The sequence below is a fragment of the Vicugna pacos genome, chromosome 20, assembly GCF_048564905.1.
Source record: "Vicugna pacos chromosome 20, VicPac4, whole genome shotgun sequence".
Lineage (NCBI taxonomy): Eukaryota > Metazoa > Chordata > Mammalia > Artiodactyla > Camelidae > Vicugna > Vicugna pacos.
In genome coordinates, this window is record NC_133006.1 from 39639799 (window position 1) to 39661619 (window position 21821).

Consider the following 21821-nt stretch of genomic DNA (forward strand, 5'->3'; position numbering starts at 1 on the left):
TAATGCTTACAGAGTTTCTGTTTGGTGGTGAAAATAGAAAATCTGGAAACAGGTAGTAGTGATGCTTGTAAAGCTTGGTGAAAGTACTTAATGCCACTGACCTGTACGCTTGAAATAGTTAAAGTGGCAAATTTTCTGTTAAATATATTTTACCCCAATAACATTTTTTAATACAATTATAGGAGAGTTGGTGGATGTGAGGAGAGGCAAGGTGCAATGTGGATGTGGCTCTTTGGAATAGGTAGTCACTGGGACAGTAGGTGGTACTGGCCAGCTGTTTATTTCAGAGATGTTTTGTGTTAGACACCGAAACATGCCTAAATGCACAGAAGTCCTCGGCAGAGGAGACTTTCTCCAGCAAGTCGGGAGAAGCGAGATCGACCCTCGGAGTCAGGAGACTGACCCACAGGCTTTCTGGACCACCCTGCTGAGATAATGATCTCTAAGTTCACTTTCTATGCCCAAGTTCTATCATTCTGGTGGCACTTACTTCCTCTGGCACGTTAAGTTAAAAAAAAAAATCTTGTCTGGCAGATGCCTGAAAGCTTGCTTAGCTAGAAAATAATCTCCCAGCCTCTCTTATGTTGGGGTGAAAAGAAGGTGCTATGGCTTGTATAGGCTTTTTTAAAAAAATTTTTTTATTGAAGTGTAGTTGATTTACAATGTTAGTTTCAGGTGTACAGCAAAGTGATTCAGTTATACATATACATACTTACTTTTTTTTTTAGGATAAAATGTCAGTCTCCTATTCTGCCACATGACAAATTCTGTTATCATAAGAGAAAGATACACAGAGTCGTGGTCCCTCCGCAGAGGGGTTTGATTTCACGTCCTCCTGCCGGGGTGTCCAGGGACTCACCAGCTGTAACAGGTTAGAGCTGCCCGACGCCCTCCTCCACCCAGGACACTGGCCCCAGAGCCCTGGCGTGTTCCCACCCTCTCTAGAAAGGCACGGGCACTAAGATAACGTTCGTGGCAGTGCTTGGCACAGAGCAGATGCTCAAAATACATCTGTGGAATGTGGAGCATCCCAGTTCCCTGTGAAATGGAGAAAGAAGCATGAGGAGGTGATGGTGATGAGACAAGAAAATGACATCCCTGGGATGGTAAAGAAGTCTCAGTTCAGTTTTCAAACAAGGACGTGTTCAAAAGAGAGCGTATATGGTCCTTTTGTATTTCAAGCTTCTTTGAATATCTCTGCAAATTCATTTGGATGATTCTAAACCTTCAGTTGAACCGAGGACTGATTTTCAGGGAAATCCACTATTGAAGAGTTAGCCGCCTGCAAACTGGACTTGTATTCAAATATTTAAATGTCCTAAATGAAACGGACCTCTTGAAAAGCACCAGTAAAACAGTGTGACTGGAACATCATACTGGTTAAACATGAATAGACACATACTTCCATATAAAGTGACACTTGGTTAGATTAGATCTGACGCTAGTTTGCTCGGTTGCATTTCGGTTTCTCTGCTCTGTTTAAATTGGACGATGCAGGTATACCACACAGCTGGCCCTAAAGACTCACTGCTGAGAGACAGCTCTTGCAGGGAAGCAGGTCCAGTTTGCATCACATCTTTAATTACACTGCATATTATATGCTTCACATGCATAATTATTTACTTTATGGCATCATGCCATCTTACAGATAAACAAAGACTTGGAGAACATTTACTAGCTCTTCTGGGAGTGTCCCCAAAAGGGTGTAATTTTCTAACCAACAACTAAGATGGAAATAACCCCAGGAGTAGACAGTTAACCTGTTGGAGGTACAATAACTTCAGGAATTCCCCTCATGAATTTTTTGGCTCCTCATGTAAAATTGCAGAAATGTTTATCACACCCCCATGAACATGAACGAGGAACAGCCATAGTGCCGGAAATACAAACACAATATAGAGATTAGCTTAGTGGCTTAGTGGTAGATTGTGTGCTTAGCATGCACAAGGTCCTAGTTTCAATCCCTAGTGTCTCCACTTAAAAAATAAATAGATAAATAAATCTTATTACCCCCTCCAAAAAAATAGAGATTTTTGTATCCAAGGAACTCATAGTATAGCATGGGACACCGAAATATAAGTAAGTCTTTAAAATAAAGCCTGTGGAAGGCACAAAAAAAAGTGAGTAGGGGTTGGAGGGTGGTGATGTTCTTCCTGGGGGTAGGTAAAAATCAAAAGTGAATATTGAAGAATGAATAGGCATTTTCATGGCTTACAAAAGTCAGGAGAACACTCCAGAAAGAGTGAACAGCATATGCAAAGGCACAAAGAAAAAGAGTGATGGCTTTGGGACAACTCCATGTAGCTCTACATTGCTATGGGGGGCAGCGGCAGGTTAGTGGGGCACGAGACTGAAAATAAAGAGTAAGACAAGGGATTTCTATATTTTATCATCCTCAGTAAGTAATACCAGGTCATTCATCTTAACACACACAACATTCATTGCGTTATTGGATTGTAAAACGTGATTGAGGTAGAACGAGCAGTCCTGGGAATAACTGAACCAAGAACCTTAAAGTTCAAGGACACTCTTCAGAGAACCAGCGGCATCGAAAGAAGAGTCCCTCTTGTCACCCCACCCCCACCCCCACCCCCAATTAAAAAAAACCTGTCAATTTATTACAGGTAAGCAAAGCAGAACAAGTCCAATCAGAATTGCATGTCATCGAGGAAATTCCCAGTGGGATGAGTGACACTGGGGCCCGGCTGTTGGCTGCTGGTGTCCTGGGTCCAGACTGGGAAGAAGTGGAGAAGAGTAAGGGGTCCAGCGGGTAGGATGCGCTGCATTCGGAAAAGCGGGCTGGAGAGAGGAGTCAAGCGCCCTGCAGAGGGGCGGGCTTCCCTTCTCTAAGAACGGCTGTCACTGGCAGTCCTCACTCGGTGCCTGACCACTTCCTCGCCTTGGAATCTATTTTCTCTTCTGATGTCCTCCAGCCTCAGACTGTCTCTGGCACCCAAGCCCTCACAGTGATGCTGTCTGTCTCACACAAAGCTATCTGGCTTCTTTTCTGGGCCACGAGGGGGGCTCTGCCTCTCACTCCTTGTTTCCCTCTGATCAAGACACTGCAAAGTTCACTTACACGTTCAACAAATTATATTCTTCTCGTAAAGCAAACATACTTTTAGTAAGTTATCTGAACATCTAATTGAGGAAGAGGATCAGGAAGGGAGATAATACTGTTGTCCCTAGGTATCCGGGGGAAAGATTCCAGAATCCCTGCAGACACCAAACTCTGGGGATGCGCCAGTCCCTCATGTAAAATGGCATGGACAGTTGGCCCTCGGTATCCACGGTTCTGCATCTGCGATTCAACCAATTGTGGTTGGAAATCTGTGGTTGGCTGATTCTGCGGGTGCGTGAGCCTCAGATCTAAGGGCTGACAGTATTTACAAACACAACATGTGCTCCATTGTGTGGTGGGTGCTCTAAATATATCATCTCCTTTAATCCTTTCAACACTCTTGTGAGGTAGGCATTGTTCACCCATTTTACAGATGTGGATATAATCACAAAGTCCATGTTACTGGGGACTCCAGCAGCCACCCTTACCCAGCCCCGTTCTGAGCACAATGGTCTAGGCAAGTATCCAGCACAGCAGATGTCTAATAAGTGATGGATGGTCTTGGCTGGATGCTTGTCCTGGATCAAGCTGACAAAGGTTTCCCTAGTTTTTCCTGCCCTCTCGCTCCCAGTTATCACGACTTATTTCAGCACTCAGAACGTGTGCTGGTGGAGAATGGGATTAGGCGCTGTAGAGGGAAAGTCAAAGTCTCATATGCGTTATTTACACCTCACTTTCTCCTTCAAGGGATTTAAAGTGATTTACCACGAAGATACCCACAGTAACGTGACCAAATACAAGCAAGAATAAAATCATAGGATCACGGATAACGTAAACCTGAGTAGTTAAAATAAAACTTCATAACAGAAGAGGCAAAGAAAAGTCATAGACCTAAATGTAAGAGCTAGAACTATGTAACTTTTGGAAAACTAGCACGTGACCAACAGGATTTATCCCAGGAATGTAAGGTTGTTTTAAAACCCCAATCTAACTAATGTAATTCACTGTGTTGATAGAAAAAAGGGCAGAAACCACAAGGCCATCCCAACAGCTGCAGAAAAATCACTTCTCAAACTTCAATTTACATTTACATTACATACAATAATTTACATACAGTCGCTCAATAAAATAAGGATAAAAGGAAGCTTCCTCAATTTAACATCACACTTCATAGTCAAAGACTGAATGTGCGATGGACTATGATTCAGCCGTAAAAAGGAACGACATTCGGACACAGGCTACAACCTGGATGAACCTAGGAGACATTATGCTCAGTGAAATAAGCCAATGACAAAAACAGAAATACTGTATGACTCTGCTTATGTAAAGAACTAGCCGAGTCTAATTCATAGGGGCAGAAAGTAGAATGGTGGGTATCAGAGGCTGAGAAGGCAGGACAACAGAGAGTTTTTGTTTAAAGGTACAGAGTTTCAGTTTAGGAGAATGAAGAGTTCCACGAGTGATGATGGTATTGGCCACACAACAGTGTGAATATATTTAATGGCAGTGATAAAATGGTTAAATATAATGACAATATACATTTAGTTACAATAAAAATGGTTAAAATGGTAAATTTTATGTTATGAAATTTCATACTTCACCACAATTTTAAAAGCAAAAATGAGTAAATAAAATAGTGAAAGAATGAATGCTCTCCTAAGACTGGGAACAAAGCAAGGGTATCTGCTCTCACTACTGCTGTTCAGTGTTGTCCCAGAGTCTCCAGCCAGCGAAATAGTGCAAGGAAGACAAATAAAACGTATATAGATCAGAAAGGAAGAAGTAAACCTGTCTTTATTCACAGCAGACACAATCTTGTATCTAGGAAATTCTAAGGCGTCTCCAAAAACTCACTAGGATGAATAAACCAGATCAGCAAGGCCAGAGGATACAAGACTAATATACAAAATTAATTGTATTGCAATATGCTAACAACGAACAATCAAAAATGAAACCAAAAAGCAATTCCATTCACAACAGCATCAAAAAAAACAAAATACTTCGAAATAATTTTAACAAATGAAGTACAAGATTGGAGAGGGTACAGCTCAGTGGTAGAGCGTGTGCTTAGCATGCACGAGGTCCTGGGTTCAATCCCCAGCACCTCCAATAAATAAATAAATAAACCTAATTACCTCTCCCCCCTCAAAAAATTTTAATTTAATTAAAAAAGAAGTGCAAGAACTATGCATCAAAACCCCATAAAACATGGCTGAGATATTCACCCAAAGACCTGATTCAATGGCGAGGGGTATCATGTACAAGGATTAGAAGGCTCGATCATTGCCAAGGAGGTGCTCCTCCCTAAACTGGTCTAGAGATGGATGCCACACAATCCCTACGAAAGCCTCAGGAGGGCTATTTTTGTAGAATTTGACAACGGGACCCTAAAATTTATATGGAAATGCAAAGAACCTTAGAAGAGTCAAACAACTGTGAAAAAGAAGAACTAAGTTGGAGGACTCACACTACCTGATTTCAACGCTTACTGGAAAGCTCGAGTAATCAAGACAATCTTGTATTTGGCATAAGCGTAGACATATGGGTCAGTGCCACAGAAGGCATGTCCAGAAGTAAGCCCTTACAGTTACGATCAACTGATTTTCAACAAAGATGCCAAGGCCAAAAAAAATGTAGCCTTTATCACACACTATACTTAAAAATTCATTTACAGACCCAGGTGTTTAAGCTAAATAATTATTATCTACACTAATGCCAACTATCTACTGAAAGACACATCCCAACTAAATAGCTCTTTGCTTTAGTTCACTCAGGCAGATGACTAAGGTTAAAGGTGAGCCAGACATTTTGAATGGCATTGTCTGTTACTTCGGACGTCTTTCCCGATATTTTCCTCTCTGTGACTAGATTCCTCAAGCCAAGTCCCTTGGAAGAAAACCCCATCACGTTACCCTGATGCACAGACATCTGCATTGCAAAGAAAGGTGCTGGGATTTTTAAGTTGATCCCAAGGATACTGAAAAATCCTTGATGGATTCTGAACTCAGATTCTGTTCTAAAGAACAATCTGTTTTCCATCTAGAGAATTTGATTGACAATTGCACTAATCATTTCTCAAATTTAAGCTGTGATCATTTACCCTAATTTATTTTGAAGACGTGACAAGGAAATGAAGACCTGCCCAGGGGTGGTCTGAGTTTCTTTGGCCCTAAAAGGCTGAGAGGGTCTACAAAGTTCTAAGTCAGCAGCTATGGGGGGATTTCTTAGACGGAGGTGCCCCAGTGTGTCTGTCCCGATGGCCTGGAACGCTGCTGGTCAGGACAGAGCCTGCTGAAGTGAAATGCCTCCGAGGCAGGCAATCCCTCATTAATCTTAAGGCTTCGGTATAGCTGAGAAATGAACAGACACACCTTTCTCTCTAGGGAGCAGCTGTGGGTTGGTCTACGTCTTCTGGATTCCTTCCAGCTTCTGGGTAGGTTCTTTCCTGTAGTTCAGCAACGGGTGTGGGAAGCAGCAAGCTTCTCTTCTCCAAGAGCGTCATAAATTCATCGCCTTCCAACGCAAGCAGCAACTTGCAGGACCAACTTCACTCCTTTTGTCTAGAGATTTGGTGCAAAGAAAAGCAGATCCCCTTCCCATGAGGCCAATGTAAGAAATTGTATTTAAAATAAGGATATATACCCAAAACACAATTTCTATCCATCTCCCTACCTACCCACAAATATAAATTAAATATAAAAATAGCCATGCGTTACCAAGTGAAGTAAGTCAGACAGAGAAAGATAAATATCACATACCCCTTTTTTTGTTTGTTTTGGGGGTCTTTTTGTTGTTTTTATTTTTATTTATTTTTGTTTTGTTTTATTGGGGGAGGTAACTAGGCTTATTGATTTATTTATTTTTAAATTTTATTTATTTAATTTTTTAGGTGGAGGTACTGGGGATTAAACCCAGAACTTCATGCTTGCTAAGTATGTGCTCTACCACTGGAGCTATCCCCTCCCCTCCTTCATTTTTTTATTGAAGTACAGTCAGTTACAATGTGTCAATTGCTCGTGCACAGCACAATGTCCCAGTCATGCATATACACACATATATTCACTTTCATATTCTTTTTCGTTAAAGGTTATTACAAGATACTGGATTTAGTTCCCTGTGCGATATAGAAGAAATCTGGTTTTTACCTGTTTTTATATATAGTGGTTAACATTTGCAGATCTCAAACTCCCACTTATATGTGGAATATAAAAAAATGAGACAAATGAACTTATTTACAAAACAGAAAAAGACTCACAGACATAGAAAACAAATTTATGGTTATCAAAAGGGGGAGGGGTGGGCAGAAGGGATAAATTAGAAGTTTGGGATTAGCAGATACGAACTATTATACACAAAATAGATAGACAATAAGGTGCTATAAATTGGGAGTTCAAGATTTGCAGATACTAACTACTATATATAAAACCGATAAACAAATTTCTACTGTGTAGCACAGGGAACTATATTCAATATCTTGCAGTAACCTGTCATGGAAAAGAATATGAAAAGGAATATATGCATGTATATGGATGACTGAAATGCTGTGCTGTACACCAGAAATTGATGCAACACTGTAAACTGATTATACCTCAATAAAAAAATTTAATTTAAAGTATTGCTATTTAAGCAGCACTGTTTACAATAGCCAAGACATGGAAACTGCCCAAATGTCCATCAACAGACGACTGGATAAAGAAGATGTGGTATATTTATACAACGGAATACTATTCAGCCATAAAAACCAACAACATAACGCCATTTGCAGCAACATGGATGTTCTTGGAGAATGTCATTCTAAGTGAAGTAAGCCAGAAAGAGAAAAAAAAATACCATATGAGATCGCTCATATGTGGCATCTTAAAAAATGGGACATAAATACAAAACAGAAATAGACTCGTAGACATAGAATACAAACTTGTGGTTGCCAAGGGGGCGGGGTGGGTAGAAAGGGACAGACTAGGATTTCAAAATGTAGAATAGATAAACTAGATTATACTGTATAGCACAGGGAAATATATACAAGATCCTGTGGTAGCTCACAGAGAAAAAAATGCAACAATGAATATATATATGTTCATGTATAACTGAAAAATTGTGCTCTGCACTGGAATTTGACACCACATGGTAAAATGACTATAACTTGATAAAAAAAAGTTATAAATAAATAAATAAAATATTGCTATTTAAAAGAACCCAGACACCTCACACCCGTTAGGATGACCCATTTGGAAACAACGGAAAATAGCAAGGGTTGACAAGGATGTAGACAAACTGAAACCAAAACAGAATCACGGTTTCTCAAAAAATTTAACACAGAAATACCAGCTGTTACAGCAAACCCATTGCTGACTGTTCCCCCAAAAGAACTGAACTGCGGGGCCTCAAAGAGGTACCTGTATACCCATGTTTACAGCAGCAATGTTCTCAAGAGCCAAAAGGTGGAAACAACTCAAGTGTCCACCAACGGATGATTGGGTAAGCAAAATGTAGTCTGTACGCACAATAGAATACAATGTAGTCTGTACGCACAATAGAATTCAGCCTTAAAAAGGAAGGACATTCTGACACAGGCCACAACATGGATGAACCCTGAGGACATTATGTTCAGTGAAGCAAGCCAGACACAGAAGGACAGACACTGGATGATTGCACTTACATGAGGTCCCTAGAGCGTCAAACCCATAGAGACAGAAAGTAGGACCGTGGTTGCCAAGGGCTGGGGGAGGGAGGATGGGAGTCAGTGATGAATTGGTACAGAGTTTCGGTTTGGGAAGATGGGAAAGTGCTGGAGATGAACGGTGGTGATGGGGAGAGTACCTAATGCCCCTGAGCCGTGCATTTTAAAAGGGTTAAGATGGTAAATTATGTTACATGTATTTTCCACACAGAAAGCAAGAGGCACAGATGAATCCCTCTGTAAAAATCTCTTAAATAACGAGACGAATCACCCCTCCTCCCCCTAACTAATCTGGCAAGCTCAGATTGCGTAAGTGGAATTTTCTAAAGCCAGGCACGTCTGACGTATGTGTTGCTCTGGGAGCTGCCCGTTTGCAATCATTCCTTCCAGGAGATTCTGTGAGAGTCACTCACTTCCAGACACTTTATTCTGTGCTTGTGTCTAAAAGTCATTTAGAGAGTCATAGCCATGTAGTCACCTCCATCGCTGTGTGTTGACAGGTGTGTGGTGACCAACCTGCCGCCTGCCCACGCCGTTCTGTAACTGCCCGACCCCAGCGGGGCTGTGGCACAAGAGCGGCGGTCCCCCGCACATCACTGCAAGGAGACACACTGCTCCTCTCAGCCTTCCATCTGCGAGAGCGCTGGGGCCCGGCGAGTGATGGATCTCAACCACAGGTGAGGCTCCGTCTGACTCATCCTTACCGAAGCAGATTTATCTCCTGTGCCCCCACCCTTGCTCCCTCCCCAGCCTCTCCTCAAGACAAGCCGGGACTGAGACAAAAGTGGGCACCCTGAGTCCGAAGACCGAGGAGGCTGCTGTATCAGGAACCCGCCTGCCTCCCAGCGATGGTCCCAGGAACACCTCGTGCCTGGGCTAAGCCTTTGATCGGGAACCGCAAAGTCCTTAAAAGCACTGGCTTATGAATCCCCATGCTGGCCCCACCCCGGGGAATGACTGGGCAATTTCAAACTCGGGGAAACTAAGGCACGGCAGGGGTCACGTTGCGATGACCATCACACAAGAAGATGATCCACCGAGTGCTCAGGACTTCCATGTTAATTTTAACCCTTCCTCCTCCACCCTTTTTTCCTGCTATTTTCTGGAATCAAACTCCTATTTTCAATGGATGGGGGAAAGGTATTAATGACTTTGTATAAAATGTAATTGACAAATAGCAACTTGATGCTTTCAGACATTCCAGGGAATGTCCATTTTAAGAGAGCTTCTCTTCCTGAACGCCCCTGAAGTGTCTCCCCTTTCTGAAAGCTTCATTTGTTACAACGCCAGTGTCTTTTTTCAGAAGGCAGTCGCCTCAGGTTATAAGATGGAGTGCTTCTTAGACTTTTATGTGCAAAAAAAGTCACCCGGAGATCTTATTAAACTGCAGAATCTGATCCAAAAGGTCTGAGTGGGGCCCGAGACTCTCGGTTTCTAATAAACTCTCAGCTGCTGCCGGTGGTCCAAAGATCACACGCTGAGTAGCAGGGAGCCAGACAGAGAAAGCCACCTGTGGACACCGCCCGTCCTGCCGCCCGTCCTGTTTCCCTCAACCCCAGCTTTCTGGGATCTTAATCATCTCAGTCTTTAATTATTCTGAGTTTAATTATTCTGACTCTTCAGAGTCTTGATTTGCAAACCATGCTAACGTTAGCACATCACAGCACTGGACGAAGGTAAGGAAGTCGTGGTTGTTTAAAGCCTACACAAACTCGTACCTCACGGAGTTAATAGACAGGCTCCTTCGAAGAGTAAGACCAGGTAAAACTGTTTGTTAAGCAACATTCCAACGCAACAGACTGGAAGAAAGAGAGTAAAATTAATAGGCGGTCACTTGAGGGTGAAAAGAAAAATTACCTCTCAAATCAGCCATCCGGTGCGTCTCAAGAACATAGCCCAGGCACAGAAGAGGTTTTACTACGTGCATTTTTCAGGGTCTGACATGACCTTTCACCTCTGCCGTGTTATTCATGTGCCCAGTGGTTGTCACGGCAATGCTGATAACCAGCAGGGGCTTCTCAACGCCTATGGAATGCCACAGTCATCCAAGGAGTCTCATTTTAAGCCTTCCAGCCTATCACCCTACAAACTAAGAGACGGGTGAGGCTCTGGGGCACAGTATCCAAGTACTAAGGCACAGTGCGGAGTCTAGGTCCTTCCCAGACAGAAGACTTCTACCCCACCGCCTCCAGGAATGGGAGACAGTCACCGCAGGAGCAGCCGTGTCTGGGCTCCTCTGGCCCAAACAGCAAGGACAGGGACAAAGTGGGCACCTGGTAACACCCACTGCCCACCAGCACCTCCCCCGCTGCCTCGGGGAGGGGAGGATGGTGGAGACGGCGCTGGCAGCGCGCCCAGCGTGCTCCCCCGACCCCCGCACCCCGGGCTGGGTGGAGGGGGCTGGCTGGGGGTCGAGGGGGCAGTTCCTCCAGCTCCGCGCTTCTCCTGGGCGGCAGATTTTCACTCTGTCCACAAATTCCTCCAGCCCAATGACATAAAACGCCATTCCTCTTTTTAATATGGGGAGAGATTTCAAATATACTGAAAACTGCAGATGATTTTGCAAATAGGTATATACTAGCTTTATCAAATACCGACAGTCAATATTTTTGAAACACATATCCAGGTGTAGTTGATTTGTTCCCAATCCTCTTTCTCTTCTTTCCAGAGCTAATTAGGATGACTTTGCTACTTGTCAACCCCATGAACGTTTTACACTATCACTTCATATGTTAATGACAATAAAAATATGTTCTTTTGAGCATGGCTTTATATAATTGGCATCCCATTGTATGCAGCTTCTTTTTTTTTTAATTTACTTCTTTTTAATTGAAGTATAGTCAGTTTACAATGTTGTGTCAATTTCTGATACACAGCATATTACAGTCATACATGTTCATACATATATTCCTTTTCAGATTCTTTTTCATTATAAGTTACTACAAGATATTAAATACAGTTCCTTGTGCTATACAGGAGAAACTTGTTGTTTATTTTATATATAGTAGTTAGTATCTGCAAATCCTGAACTCCTAATCTATCCCTTCTCACCCCTTTTCCTCCCTGGTAACCACAAGTTTGTTTTCTACATCTGTGAGTCTGTTTCTGTTTTGTAAATAGATTTGTTTGTGTCCTTTTTTTGGTTCCACATGTAAGTATGGTATTTTTCTTTCTCTTTCTGCCTTACTTCACTTAGTATGATAATCTTTAGGTTCATCCATGTTGCTGCAAATTATTTCATTCTTTTTTATGGCTGAGTAGCATTCCATTGCATGCATATACCACCTTTATCCACTCATCTGTTGATGGACATTTAGGTTGTTTTCATGTCTTGGCTATTGTAAATAGTTGTACGTAGCTTCTTGAAAACTTTTTTTTCACTGAAAATAATGTTCATGAAATGTATCCATGTCAACACATATAACTCTAGTGTGTTCATGTTAACTTGCTGTAGAGTATTTCATTCCATGGATTAAAAACAATTATTTATCCATTCATGGGCATTGAAGTTGTTTAAAATTTGCACTCTTACAACTAAGGTTACCATGAACATACTTGTAAAGTCTCCTTGTGCACATGTCCCAGATTCATTACCTAGAAGTCAAGTTGCTGGGGCACAGAGCAACATAGCTTCCATTTTGCTGGATGTCGCTGTCTGCTCTTCCAAAGTGTACCAGCTTATGCTTCCACCAGCAGTGGGGAGAGCTCCGATCTCTCCACATCTTTGCCAACACATAGAAGAGACAGACTTTTTAGTTTCCACTAATCTAGTAGGAAGAGAATGTTATCCCCTCTCCCTTTAAGGACAGCCTGACTGAGATGTAATTCTTAGACCATACAAGTCATCCACTAATGTGTACAGTCTGATGGCCTTGAGTCTATACAGAGTTGTGCCTCCATCACCAGAATCAACTGGAGAATATTTTCATTATCCCAGAAAGAAATCTGGCTCCCTGTAGCCATCACCCCTATTCATGTCCCCTCCTCATCTCCCCAGGCCTCAGCAACCACTGACCCACTCTCCGTCCCTATGGATTTGCCTGTCCTGCACCTTTCACGTAAGTGGGACCACATTTCCACTATTGTCACAAATTCCTACAACTTGACCACATAACACTTTGCTTAATGTTTTTCTTTAATTTGGGGCAAGATTTCAGTATGTGGTTGTGCCCATTTTAATGGACATTTCCCAAATGACCAGTAATTCATACAAAGTCTTCAAATGCTTATTGACCCCTTGGGATTCCTCTTCCTGAAACTGCCAGTTTACATTCTCTTCTCCATTTTTAAATAGGATTGCTGACCTCCTCCTTGTTTATTTGTAGGACTTAGTTCCATATTTGGTATGGCAATCCTTTGTCGGTTCTCTACCTTGTAGATATTGTTGGAAGGCAGTGCTCCCTGGATTTCTCAGTGCTCCTGCCCCGTTCAGACCTTTCTGAGCACCAGATATTGACATGTTATAAAGGCTGGTCTTTCTCCCCAGACCCATTTTCTCTTCATTTTCTAAAAGTGATAAACCCAGACATTTGTTTACATTCCAGCCGGTTGTAAAAATCCAGAGACCTTGCCCTGCTCTCTCTGGAGTGGAATGGTTTAGGTTAGAGAGCAAAGGTCTGTCTCTCCGTCCACCTCCAGAGCAGGAGGGAGAGACAGACGTGCCAGTAGCATCTTCAGACCCGTCTTTGTACCGCTCTCCCCTGTTTGAGCCCCTGGCCCTGCAGGGCACAGCTGACCTCACTGTGTTGCCTCTGGGGAACTGCCAGTAAGACTGATAATGTGAGCAAAGAGTTGGTCTCATCTCTGACCCAGAAACCTCATGTTTCCAGTCCGAATAAGAAATGAATATCGATGTAAAAACTTAACAGATAAAAACTCTCCTGGTCTGAAGCTTATCTTTTTCGTTTATGCTGTCTTTTTTTTTTCATTCTAGTAAAATATACACACATAAAATTAACCACTTTAACCATTTTTTAGTGTGCCTTTCAACAGCATCAATATAGTCACAATGTTAAGCAACTATCAACATTATCCATTTCCAGAAACTTTCCATCTTCCCAAACTGAAACTCTGTCCCCACTAAACATTCACTCACCATCCCCCGCCCCCAGCCCCTGGCAACCACCATTCCACTTCCTGTCTCAATGAACTTGGCTACTCTGGGTACCTCACAGAAGTGGAATCACACAATACTTGTCCTTTTGTGACCGGCTTCTTTCACTCAGCATAATGTCTTCAAGGTTCATCCACATTAAGACATAGGTCAGAATTTCCTTTCTTCTTTTTTTTAATATCGTGGTAAAATACACAGAATAGGGAATTTACCATCTTAGCCATTTTTAAGTCTCCAGCTGGGTGGAACTAAGTGGATTCACGTTGTTAACTACTGGCACCATCTCCCCAGAACAATTTTCATCTAGCAAAACTTAGAATCTGTATATTCATTAGACAGTAATGCCTCTTTTCCCCTCCCCCCGGCTCATTCCTCTTTAAAGCTGAATATTATATCCATTGTATGTGTATAGCACATTTTGTTTATCCATTTACCCATCCATGGACACTTGTGTTGTTTTGCCTTTTGGCTGTTGTGAATAATGCTGCTACACACACCATTGTGCAAGTATTTGTCTGAGTCCTTGCTGTGTTTAGGCTGTCCTTTGATGAAAAAAAATTTTTTTTTAAGTTTTAACTCATTCGCTTTTTTCACCCTTTCCCGCATGGTCTGTGATTTTTGTTTTGTTTTGTTTTTTCTATATGAAACCACTTTTTGAATTGACCGTTCCTGCTGCAGTGGCCTGCCTGTTTCTGGTTCCCACTGCCCTGAAATCGTAACACTGAGGCTGTTTACTCCCAGCTCAGGCTCTAGGCCGGCCTCCCTGGCTGAGGGCTGTCTACTCTCCTTGGTTCTTCTAATGAAGAGTCTTGTGCGTGAACTTAATCCCAGAGACCGGGGCCTTGCTGTGTCCTGTGCCTGCCCCCCAGCCTCTCTCCACCCCTTAGACCGCCTGGCGGCCTGAGTTCTACTCAGCTGCTTGCTCCAGGGATCTTTTGTGACCCTCTCCCCAGGCCAGGGAGGTCTTAGAAGACCAGGATCTTGGGGTCACTGCCTCTTCCCCAGCACTGTTTAGACGACAACCAGAGGTTCTTACATTCTTCATGTAGCCAAACTGGGCGTTATGCATTCTATCTTTTTTAATGTGAAAATTAAAATAATCAAGGAAGCGCACTAATCTGGAGTCAGGAGTCCAGAAGGGGGCGCTCTCACACCTGGACCACTCCACATCGTTACAGATCCCAATGGGAAGAGACTTACCTTGCCGTCTCTCACAGGAAGTGACGCTGCTCACCACCCAGCAGGAGGAAGAGAGTCCTCCTTGCGTGGCAACAGCTCAGCCAATGAAAAGCCACTACACTCTGACCTTGCAGTTTCTTCCAATGAACTTTTTGTTTATAATAATTTCTCCCAACTACCTTTCTCCTCTATAAAAGTTGCCTTTCCTTTGCTTTACCAGACTTGCATGTGGTTCACCGTAGTTGCATGCCGCAAACTGCAGTTCTTTGCTGCTCCAGAATAAATTCCTTTTGCTGGTAAAATAACTGGCTGTTTTATGGTTTTAGGTTGACATTTAAGACCACCTTCTGTGTGCCAAGCACTGCTTGAATACAGACAGACAAGACCCATATTCCTCATGGGTCTTACAGGCTGGTTGGGGAGCAGACAATAAATAAGTAAACATGTAAACAAATGAAACAGAACCTAGAAGGCTCTGAAGGTTATGCAAGGGTGTTAAGCTAGGGAGTGACTTGGCCATGGGGGAGCTACTTGTGTGGTGGTTGGGGAAGGCTTCTTTTAGGAAAAGGTAAGAGATCTGAGCTCTAGAAGAAGTGAAGTTGCTGGAAAGGGAGCATGCTAGACAGAGGCTCACTGCAGCTGCAGCCTGTAGAGGCCAGCTAGCGAGTCGACAGCGGCCAGCTGGGACGGAACCTCAGCTCCCGAGCCTCAGCTGAGGAGCCCCAACTCTCCAGCTGGGCCCCTCATCTCAGCAGCCAGCTCTGTCACCCCCAGGGCACTGACTGCGCAGCCTGGTCCGCTCATCTCCGTGTGGACCTCCCAGAATCTCCCCACCATGGGCCTCGGCAGGGCTGCCGTGGCCATTCCCGCTGCCAAGAACCTCATACAAGATTTTAAACAAGTGTTTACTGAGGAGCTAACAGGGGCCAGCCCTGAAGGTGCAAAAGTAAATAAACAGAGTAATTGAAATCAGGGTCTCAAAGAGATATTGGTACACCTGTGCTCACAGTGGCACTATTCACAGAGGTCAAAAAGTGGAAGAACCCAGGTGTCCCCCAATGGATGAATGGGTAAATCATGTAAGTGGAATCATACAGTCTTTGTCTTTCTATGGCTGGCATATTTCACTTGGCATAATGTCTTCCAGATTCACCCACTTTGTAGCAGATGACAGGTTTTCCCTTTTAAGGGCTGAATAACTTCCAGTTGCATGTATATACCCCATTTTGATGTATCCACTCATCTGCTGGTCAAATTCAGAGAGACAGAAAGTGGAATGGTGGTTGCCAGGGAGGGCTGGGGGAGGAGACATGGAGAGTTCGTGTTTAATGGGGACAGAGGTTCAGTTTGGGAAGATGAAAAAGTTCTGGAGAGAAACGGTGGTGGTGTGTGCACCACAGTGTGAAGGTACTTAACACAACTGCCCTGTGAGGACTGCATAAACTCTCCACACGGGAAACTCCCTTCAAACCGCCCACTAAGTGACTTGACAGAACTCTTCCGTGGCTTCCGGCAGCCTCAGGCCCCATTCCCAGGAAGACCCTGCCCCCCTTTCTCCTTGTCCGGAAAAACTCAAAGCTGCCCAAAGAAATTTACCATTTGCTCCAGCCACCACCTTACTGATAGACCCCTGGCCTCCCGTTCTCAGAGCATTTTAGTACAAAACAAACTTACAATTGTAAATCATTCCTCTGTCCTTCTGAGGTGTGTGTGTTCCTGCTACGACCTCAGGAGGGTCTTTCTCAAGGACCACAAAGCCATCCTTTGAAGTGTAAACATCCAGGGAGAACAGGGCGCCTGGCTGCCATTCCCTGTGGGAGGGAGAAGCCTGGCTGATAAATGCCAGTTCGTGGACACAGCTGGCCGAAAGGCATTTACACTGCCCAAGGCTCTCACAAACTCTTCGTATCATCGGGTCCCTGACTCTGTGTGAGCCCAGCCTGCGGCTCCTCCCAGCTCCCGTTCTCCCTTAAAGGCCCAGTCATCCCTTGCAGACGGGAAAGGAGCTCAGCCGTTTCCCCTTCCGCAGCAGTTACTGAATAAAACCTGTTTTTACCCCTGTAACTAACATCAGCTGTGATTATCTTCGACGACCTACACTCAACAACTGTTAAGATGGTAGCTTTATGTTGTGTCTCTAAGCAACAATTAAAATTAAATTACATTGACAAGTTATAGCGGAAAAAAAATTTTTTTTTTTACAAAATTAAGCAGACATGGGGCTTTTAGTCTAGAAAAAGCTTGTCTTCTAGGAGAAGAAATCCAACATCTGAGAAAAAATAGTGAAAAGTGTCATATTTGAGGGACAGAAAAGGTACCGAGGTGTTTGGAGGAGTGAAAGATGACTTCTAACAGCAGAAGGCAAAAGAACACTCTAGGAAAAAAAAAAATCCAGTGAGCTGAAGCTCAAGGGTGAAAAAGCCAGGGATGGTCAGGCAACAGCAAAGGTTCAGTTTGAAGGGAGATTACAAGAGGGAAATTTTGAAAGGTAGCAGAGAACGAAATCAGAAAAGATTTTGATTTTTCTCTGTAGGCCAAGAGGAGCCCCTAATGGTGTTTAAGCAGGAAGAGGGTGTGATCTTAGCCTTACAAAAGTCAGAGAACGCCAGCAGCCTGGTAGTACGTGCTAGAGAGAGCTCACGCTTGTCCCGGTGAGCCAGAGGTGGAAGGGGGCATAGACAGAGAAGGGCCGTGGCCAGGCCCCAACAAGCGGCTGATGTGAGGAGTCCAGAGGGAAGGCAGAGCCAAAAGGATGCCCAGGCTGGGGGAAGGCAGTGAGTGTCCCAACGGGAAGATGAGGAAGAATGTATCTTGGGGGCGGGGAGTGGATGTAGCTCAGTGGTAGAGCACATGCTTAGGATGCAGGAACTCCTGGGTTCAATCCCCAGTACTTCCATTTAAAAAAAGAAGAATATATCTGGGGGAATCCGAACAGTTCAGCTTTAAATTGGTTGAGCTAGAGAAGCCGACTGGAGATCCATTAATGTACAACATGAATCTAGTACTGAGCCATTAAATAAACCAAGTCTGCGTTTATTCTAAGCTGGAAGGAGAAGTCCTTGGAAGACTTGATCAGGTTATTAATTCGATAACCCTGTCTAGTTGTCATAGAATCTGTCCAAGAGGGTTCCCCAGAAGGGCAAGGAGAGGTCAGCAGACAGAAGCTGCCATGACCAGCTAAAGGAAGCGCATTCACCTGTGCTAAAGAAAGTTCAGGTGAGACCTCAGGGATCCCATCGCCAGCATTATGAGAGACCGAGCATTGCTAAAAAGTCCATGAAGCATTTCACAAGATAGAATCAGCTACAAACTTCTGCCAAGCCCAGAGAACACAGGTGCCAGCACAAGCTAGGACCAGTCCAGTACTCCAGAAGGACAGTATGCAGCTTCCTTTAAAAATCTAAAAATAGAGTTACCCTGTGACCCAGCAATTTTACTCCTGGGCATATACCCAGAGAAAGCTGTAATTCAAAAAGACACATGCACCCCAGTGTTCATAGCAGCACTACTTACAATAGCCAAGACATGGAAACAACTTCAATGTCCAATGACAGATGATTGGATAAAGAATTTGTGGTATATATACACAATGGAATATTAATCAGCCATAAAAATAATGAAATAATGCCATTTGCAGCAACATGATGGACCTAGAGATTATCATATTAAGTGAAGTAAGTCAAAGACAAATATCATATGATACCACTTATATGTGAAATCTAAAAAAATGATAGAAATGAACTTATTTACAAAATGAAAACAAACTGAGACATAGAAAGCAAACTATGGTTACCAAGGGGAAAGTGGAGGGAGGCATAAATTAGGAGTCAGGGATTAACAGATACACACTACTATATAAAAAATAGATAATCAACAAGAATCTACTGTAGAGCACAGGGAACAATATTCAATTTCTTGTAATTAGCTATAATGGAAAAGAATCTGAAAGCATATATATATATATATACGTATATGTATAGCTGAACTGCTTTGCTATACACCTGAAACTAACATTGTAAATCAGCTACACTTCAATTTTAAAAAAAGATGGAACTAGTTCAAGAAGACTTCTCTTGTCCCCCACCCCCTTACCTTTGCTAGCACTTCCCCACCTTGCTATGATGGAGGAAGAAGCAGAACCATGATTAGCAAGTTGAAGGAGGAGGGGTTCAATCTTACGGGAGGAAGTAGTGATGATATCTCCCCTGCTGCTGGCAGCAGGCAGCCTAAAGCAGACAAAAGGCAAGGGGGAGGAGAAGAGGGTGTGCCTGTAAGTGAGGTGCAGAGATGCTGAGTTTGACTGTTACTTAAAACCAGACATCTGGATTACTAAAAAGAGACAGATTTGCAGGACTTAAGGTGACCAGAGATTTTTTTTTTTATCCTCTTAGAGCGACAGACAAGTCCTGGGATCAGCTGTAAATTTCACCTCGGGGATGGGGAAGAAAGAACCCGAGGAATGGGCTGGAACAGGCTGGGGCCTAGGGGGAGCGGTGGCGAGTGTAGCCCAAGGACAGCAGGTCGGCTTCCCGGGATAGCTGCTCCCAATAGGTGCGTGAACAAAACTGACTGCTAAGCCACTCACTAGATCCTACCGGGAATAACCTGAGAAAAGGGTAAGTTTAGGAAAATTCCAGGACTCCCAGCTAATCACTGAGGGGGCATTTCGGAGCAGCTGATTGAGATTCATCTCAGGCGCCATTTCTGCAAATAGAGACTATCGCTCTATGGCTGGGTAACAAATTGCCCCAAACGCCACAGCCTGAGACCACAGTGAGCAAGCCTTATCTCCCGCAATTCTTGTCGGTCGAGAAGTCGGGGACAGTTCCAGGAAGCGGTTCTGCTCAGGGTCTCTTAACGAGGATGTAGTTAATGTAATATTGTGCATATGTTAGGAAAGAGTGGCAGAGATATATGTGCTGATGTGGCAAAGAGTTCAACCAGATACATCACCCAGTGAAAGACGCAAGGTGTGGAACCAGGGAATATCTTTATTTGTTTAAAGAGGGAGGGGCCAGTTTTATATGTATTTCCATTTGCCTGTGTACACGAAATCTGTGAAAGTCACATAAGAAACTGGTGATGTTGCTTCTGTTTGGAGAGGGGAAGGAAGTAGCTGGGGGATGAAGGGGAGTAAAATATCCTTTTATATAGCCTCTCGGATCTTTTGAATTTTGAAACATGTAACTAGCAATACTATTTCCAGGAGGGAAGAGGTCTGAATACAAACAAAACAAAATGAGTAGTCCCAAAGCTGAGGTCAAGTCATGGAAATGCAAAAATCTTCTCTTTTTAATTGAGATATAATTCCTGTATTATAAAATTCACCATTTTAGAGTGTGCCATTCAGTGGCTTTTGGGATATACAGAAAGTTGCTCAACCATCCCTGTTGTCTGATTCTGGAAACTTTTCATCATTCCGAAGGGAAACCCCTTCTCTGTCGGCAGTTTTTCTTGTAAATGGGATCACATGATACGTGGTTCTTTCTGACTGGCTTCTTTCATTGAGCAAAATGTCTTCAAGGTTCATCCATGTGGTCGCGTGTGTCTGCCATTCCTTTTTATTGCTGAAACATGTTCCATTGTATGGAGATACCCATTTTGTTTACCGGCTGATGGACAGCGGGGTTGTTTCCGCTTTTGGGCTCTCACCAGTAATGCTGCAGAAATGCAAAATTCTGATCCATCCCGAGTCCAGGATTTCCTAACACTCAATACAAAAATTGGGCAGTGTGTCTGGCGACATAATGGATATTTTCTGTACACATTTTAAGACACATCTAGAACATTTCTCTTTTTATTTTTATTTTATTTTATTTTTTTGGCTGAGGAAGGTAATTAGGTGTATTTATTTTTAGAGGAGGAACAGGGGATTGAATCCAGGACCTCAAGCATGCTAAGCATGCACTCTACTGCTTGAGCTATATGCCCCACCCCTTTAATACACATCTAAAAGATACTCTGGTGCAACTATGAAATAGTCAGTTTCATGTAAGTCAAATCTTTCCTTTCCCAGTCCCTCCCCCGTCTCCTGTCCCAATAAATAACCTTTCTTCCTTTACCAGGCATTTTTTCATTCCCCCTCCACTTGCCAACATATATAATCATCATTTCCAAATTAATTCATCCTGGAAAAAAAAATCAAAAGGCTGGCACACAGGAGCTTTCTTTGAACAGTTACATTTGCCATTAGCTATTTACCTGCAGGCCGAGAGGTTTGTTGAAACCCGCCCGGCCCCACTTCTCCCACAAACGTGAAGGGAGCTGTGGTCTGGTTAAGCCCCAGGTAACTGAGCCTCAGAGACTCTCTTAACAGAGATTAGCATCAGCAGCACCTGGACAATGTTCAGCTGCAGTTAAGATCTGGACAAGCAGGAGAGAAGTCACACACACACACACACACCCCCTCCCGAGAAACCTCTGTGCCTGGAGTCTCTCCAGTCAGAGTAAACACAAAAGATGAGGGCCTGGGCTCCTCCGCTGCATCCCCATCCATCCGGCCTCCAGAGAGAATTCCTAGGAGAAGAGGCCTTGCTGACAAGCGAGGCGGCCGGGAGTGAGAGATCAGAGTTGCAAGTCCATCCCAGCTCAGAGGCTGAGGTCATTCTGTGACCGCCTGAACACAGCTTGTTTAGATTTTTAAATTATATTTATCATTGTCCTCTCAGTGGCTAAAATGCTCTCTAAAGAAAAAAAAACCTGAAGTATAGTCGGTTTACAATGTTGTGTTAATTTCTGGTGTACAGCATAGTGATTCAGAGAGATATATATATGTATATACATATATATGT

At 43.3% G+C, this 21821-nt stretch overlaps 1 long non-coding RNA gene across 1 annotated transcript in view; it reads right to left on the reverse strand.

Annotated features, from left to right (window-relative positions):
- The window catches only part of LOC140687639 (uncharacterized), a 38061-nt gene extending 26477 nt beyond the window's left edge, over window positions 1–11584 (reverse strand). Inside the window, exons 1-2 of the long non-coding RNA XR_012062039.1 lie at window positions 10457–11584; window positions 6433–6621 (exon numbers count right to left, since the gene is read on the reverse strand). This is a non-coding gene — a long non-coding RNA (uncharacterized lncRNA). The remainder of the gene's footprint in view (window positions 1–6432; window positions 6622–10456) is intronic.
- Between the last annotated feature and the right edge of the window lie 10237 nt (window positions 11585–21821).